A 6,000-nucleotide genomic window follows, 5' to 3' on the forward strand; every position below is an offset into this window, starting at 1 on the left:
CCTCCGACGAGACAGGAGGTTTGCGCAGGCCCGATAAGCCGCCTAGAAAACCAATCATTACGAACAATATAAGAGATAATGCGACTCGATATAATCGGCAAAGACCTAGGCGACGAATACAGGATCACGATTGGAAGCTTGGAACATGGAATTGCAAGTCGCTAGGTTTCGCAGGTTGCGACAGGATGATCTACGATGAATTACATTCCCGCAACTTCGACGTCGTGGCGCTGCAGGAAATCTGCTGGACAGGACAGAAAGTGTGGAAAAGCGGGCATCGAGCGGCTACCTTCTACCAAAGCTGTGGCACCACCAACGAGCTGGGAACCGGCTTCATAGTGCTGGGTAAGATGCGCCAACGCGTGATTGGGTGGCAGCCAATCAACGCAAGGATGTGCAAGCTGAGGATTAAAGGCCGTTTCTTCAACTATAGCATCATCAACGTGCACTGCCCACACGAAGGGAGACCCGACGACGAGAAAGAAGCGTTCTACGCACAGCTGGAGCAGACATACGATGGATGCCCACTGCGGGACGTTAAAATCGTCATCGGTGACATGAACGCACAGGTAAAAAGGGAGGAAATGTATAGACCGGTCATCGGACCGGATAGTCTGCACACCGTATCGAATGACAACGGCCAACGATGCATAAACTTCGCAGCCTCCCGCGGAATGGTAGTCCGAAGCACCTTCTTTCCCCGCAAAAATATCCACAAGGCCACATGGAGATCACCTAACCAAGAAACGGAAAACCAAATCGATCACGTTCTAATCGACGGTAAATTCTTCTCCGACATCACGAATGTCCGCACTTACCGCAGTGCGAATATTGAATCCGACCACTACCTCGTTGCAGTATGCCTGTGCTCAAAACTCTCGACGGTGTACAACACGCGTCGAAGTCGGACGCCGCGGCTTAACATTGGGCGACTACAAGACGGTAGACTAGCCCAAGAATACGCGCAGCAGCTGGAAGTGGCACTTCCAACGGAAGAGCAGCTAGGCGCAGCGTCTCTTGAAGATGGCTGGAGTGATATTCGATCCGCCATTGGTAGCACCGCAACCACAGTACTAGTCACGATTCCCCGGATCAGAGAAACGACTGGTATGACGGCGAATGTGAGCAGTTAGTGGAAGAGAAGAATGCAGCATGGGCGAGATTGCTGCAACACCGCACGAGGGCGAACGAGGCACGATATAAACAGGCGCGGAACAGACAAAACTCGACTTTCCGGAGGAAAAAGCGCCAGCAGGAAGATCGAGACCGTGAAGAAACGGAGCAACTGTACCGCGCTAATAACACACGAAAGTTCTATGAGAAGTTAAACCGTTCACGTAAGGGCCACGTGCCACAGCCTGATATGTGTAAGGACATAAACGGAAACCTTCTTACGAACGAGCGTGAGGTGATCCAAAGGTGGCGGCAGCACTACGAAGAGCACCTGAATGGCGATGTGGCAGACGAAGATGGCGGTATGGTGATAGACCTGGGAGAACGCGCGCAGGACATAATTCTACCGGCTCCGGATCTCCAGGAAATCCAGGAGGAGATTGGCCGGCTGAAGAACAACAAAGCCCCTGGGGTTGACCAACTACCAGGAGAGCTATTTAAACACGGTGGTGAGGCACTGGCTAGAGCGCTGCACTGGGTCATTACCAATATTTGGGAGGAGGAAGTTTTGCCGCAGGAGTGGATGGAAGGTGTCGTGTGTCCCATCTACAAAAAGGGCGATAAGCTGGATTGTAGCAACTACCGCGCAATCACATTGCTGAACGCCGCCTACAAGGTACTCTCCCAAATTTTATGCCGTCGACTAGCACCAACTGCAAGGGATTTCGTGGGGCAGTACCAGGCGGGTTTTATGGGCGAACGCTCCACCACGGACCAGGTGTTCGCCATTCGCCAAGTACTGCAGAAATGCCGCGAATACAACGTGCCCACACATCATCTATTCATCGACTTCAAAGCCGCATATGATACAATCGATCGGGACCAGCTATGGCAGCTAATGCACGAACACGGTTTTCCGGATAAACTGACACGATTGATCAAAGCGACGATGGATCGGGTGATGTGCGTAGTTCGAGTTTCAGGGGCATTCTCGAGTCCCTTCGAAACCCGCAGAGGGTTACGGCAAGGTGATGGTCTTTCGTGTTTGCTATTCAACATCGCTTTGGAAGGGGTAATACGAAGAGCAGGGATTAACACGAGTGGTACAATTTTCAATAAGTCCGTCCAGCTATTTGGTTTCGCCGACGACATAGATATTATGGCACGTAACTTTGAGAAGATGGAGGAAGCCTACATCAGACTGAAGAGGGGAGCTAAGCGGATCGGACTTGTCATCAACACGTCGAAGACGAAGTACATGATAGGCAGAGGTTCAAGAGAAGACAATGTGAGCCACCCACCGCGAGTTTGCATTGGTGGTGACGAAATCGAGGTGGTAGAAGAATTTGTGTACTTGGGCTCACTGGTGACTGCCGAAAATGACACCAGCAGAGAAATTCGGAGACGCATAGTGGCTGGAAATCGTACGTACTTTGGACTCCGCAAGACGCTCCGATCGAATAGAGTTCGCCGCCGTACCAAACTGACAATCTACAAAACGCTAATTAGACCGGTAGTCCTCTACGGACACGAGACCTGGACGATGCTCGTGGAGGACCAACGCGCACTTGGAGTTTTCGAAAGGAAAGTGCTGCGTACCATCTATGGTGGGGTGCAGATGGCGGACGGTACGTGGAGGAGGCGAATGAACCACGAATTGCATCAGCTGTTGGGAGAACCATCCATCGTTCACACCGCGAAAATCGGACGACTGCGATGGGCCGGGCACGTAGCCAGAATGTCGGACAGTAACCCGGTGAAAATGGTTCTCGACAACGATCCGACGGGCACAAGAAGGCGAGGTGCGCAGCGGGCAAGGTGGATCGATCAGGTGGAAGATGACTTGCGGACCCTCCGTAGACTGCGTGGTTGGCGACGTGTAGCCATGGACCGAGCCGAATGGAGAAGACTTTTATATACCGCACAGGCCACTTCGGCCTTAGTCTGAATAAATAATAATAACACTTCTGTACGTAGTTATTGAGCTGGTTTTGCCCCAATGTCCCATGCATCAAAAATTTTCATATTTTCATATTTTGGTACTTTTATCTTTTAAAAATTACACTGAAATTCTGTTTTCCTCTTCATTGTAGATCCATGCATAGCAGTATACATATTTTGTTTGAAAAAGTTTGAAATTTAAGGGATTTTGGGGTCAAATAAGTATTAAATTGCACTTTACGTGATTTTTTCATATATTCTGTAAAAAATAATAATACCCAAGAAATCAATTGCACTATATTACGTCGAATCTACAGCCTATTGATTATTCAGGTATTTACAGATGATAGTTGATATTATTGCCAAAAATTTTTTTAACAGAAATTGATACCATAAAAAAAAACAAATATCCATATATTACATTAAAAATGGATCTTTAAGGCATTTTGGGACAAATAAGTGAAAAAAATCATTAATTATGTATTTAAAAAAAAAGTTTCTGGGCCCGGATTTTTTTTTCAATGCAATCTACGAATATTTGTTATTTTTATAGTATCATTGACAAATTATAATTGAATCAATGTTACTCCATCATTTCTTAACCCAGAATCATTGAGCTATATTATTTCATAAGGAGATTTTGGGTGAAACGTCATGAGAAAAGAATATTTCCTATCTATTCGTATCTATTATCACATCGACTAATATATTTACTCTTATCTAGTTGTGCAAACGGGTATGGTTTGGGAATGATTGGCATCGGCACTTTTCAAAAGCATTTAAAAAATCGGGTTTTACCCAATAAATCACAAAACAAAACACTTGCAAAATGATTTACTTCATGAGTAATTGTTTTGCAAACATTTATCAATGTCTGTAGAACATTTTGGGAGAATAATAATATTTTTATTAATTTTTACAGAATACATGAAAAATTCACGTAAAGTACAATTCAATACTTATTTAACTCCAAAATCCCTTAAATTTCCAACTTTTACCAATAAAGCATGTTTAGTGCTTTTCTATGGATCTATAATGAAGAGGAGAACACATCTTTAGTACACTACTTGGAAGATAAAAGCACAAAAAATATGATAAACTGTGATGTCTGGGACATTGGGGCAAAACTAGCTTAATAACTACATACAGAAGTGTCTCACGTCTATAAAACATCTCTCACTGAATTTCTTGGAAAACTCCCTTTCGAATAAGCCCTTAATCTTATCTGTGCGTCGTCCGTGGAAAATGTGATACTATTTTGAATAAAAAAATACATTAAATGAGCTGTATGACCCCTAAATCCCCTATAATTCAATATTTTTAATGAATTATATGATTATTTGTTATTTTCATTATATCATTGGAAAATACCAATTAAAATAACATTACTACATCATTTCCTTGCTCAGAATCATTGAGCTATATTATTTCATAGGGGAATTTGGGCAAAAAGGTAAGAAAAAAGAGTATCTCCCATCACCTCCTATCTATGATCACATCAAGACTCATAACATATGACTATTCTTGCCTAGTTGTGCTATCGGGTATGGTTTGGAAATGTTTGGCATCGGTGCTATTCAAAAGTTTTAAAAAATCGTTTTTTACTCAATAAATAACCAAATTTATAACGATTATTTCATTAATTATCATTAATTTTTGTTCGGCAAACATTTATCAATATCTGTTCAATACTTTGAGACAATAATATCAACACTTATCTGTAAATAATACTATTTTTTACAGAATATGTGAAAATTGCACATAAAATGTACTTTGATGCTCATTTGACCCCAAAATCACTTAAATTTCCAACGTTTACCAACAACATATATTTTGTGCCCTTCTGTGGATCCACAGTGAAGAGATTAACACAATTTTAGAACAATGCCTTAAAGATAAAATGACAAATAGTTTGGAAACTCGGTATATGGGACATTAGGGCAAAACGAGCTCGATAACTACATACAGAAGCATTCCACGTCCATGAAACAGCACTCACTGAATTCTTTGCAAAATTATCTTTCGAATAAGCTCTTGATCTCTTCTGTAAGTTGTTCGTGAAGAAAGTTATCAATTTTTTCCACCTTTGAAATCGGATTTCCCCATTGTGCACTGCGATACAGTGGTCGGATACTGAGTGTAAAGCTGATGTTGCCTAAATGATTGCTTATAAAAATATCCCAAATACGATTACTATCGTATGTAATACCTGCATATGGAATATTAACGATTGTGTTAAACAAAATCGTAAAATGATATAAACAATATCCAGTTAATCAGATTGAGTCGCAAATATCGTATATCCACATACGTGTTGTCATAAAAATCGTATACGGATGTGCATTGTACGTAAATAGTTTTTACTGATACGGACCGCTAGGTTACTATCATAGCTTGCGATCGACGGGTGATGAGGTTACCACCCTTGAAGTCGATGTATATTAACGTCAAGTGCGTTAGCATAGGCGTGAGCGTTCTCAATAGTCCCCCACCTGTATTGCTTAATTGCGGGCCGGGGGTACGGACTGGCGAAAGGGTTTTGGTTTTAGTGGGTCGGGTAAGAGTTACATGACATACCCATCCCCACACTACCTGAGTTAACATCCTCAGGTGTCTGGATGCAGATTTCCGTTTACCCCAAAAAATAGTATAGTAAAGTGATGTATAATTTTGATTATGAATTTATATTGCTGAATTTGTAATGTTTGTTCTTTGAAAATATTGTCTAATGTTGCCGAGATGTTGTAGAAAATATTGTCAATGCCGAGACATTGTTAAGTCAATAGTTTCGCAGTGTTAATTGTAAACAGCCATCATTCGGTTGAAAGACCCAAATTTGGCGTTAATTCGTTCGGCAGTGGTTGGTTAAAAATAATGTTCTATGTCGAAGTAGCCGAGAAGGTATGTAAAAATTTAATTTCGATAAAATTTCAGTTGAATCAACAC

This window comes from Armigeres subalbatus, chromosome 3 (assembly GCF_024139115.2).
Source record: "Armigeres subalbatus isolate Guangzhou_Male chromosome 3, GZ_Asu_2, whole genome shotgun sequence".
In the NCBI taxonomy this organism is placed as follows: Eukaryota; Metazoa; Arthropoda; class Insecta; order Diptera; family Culicidae; genus Armigeres; species Armigeres subalbatus.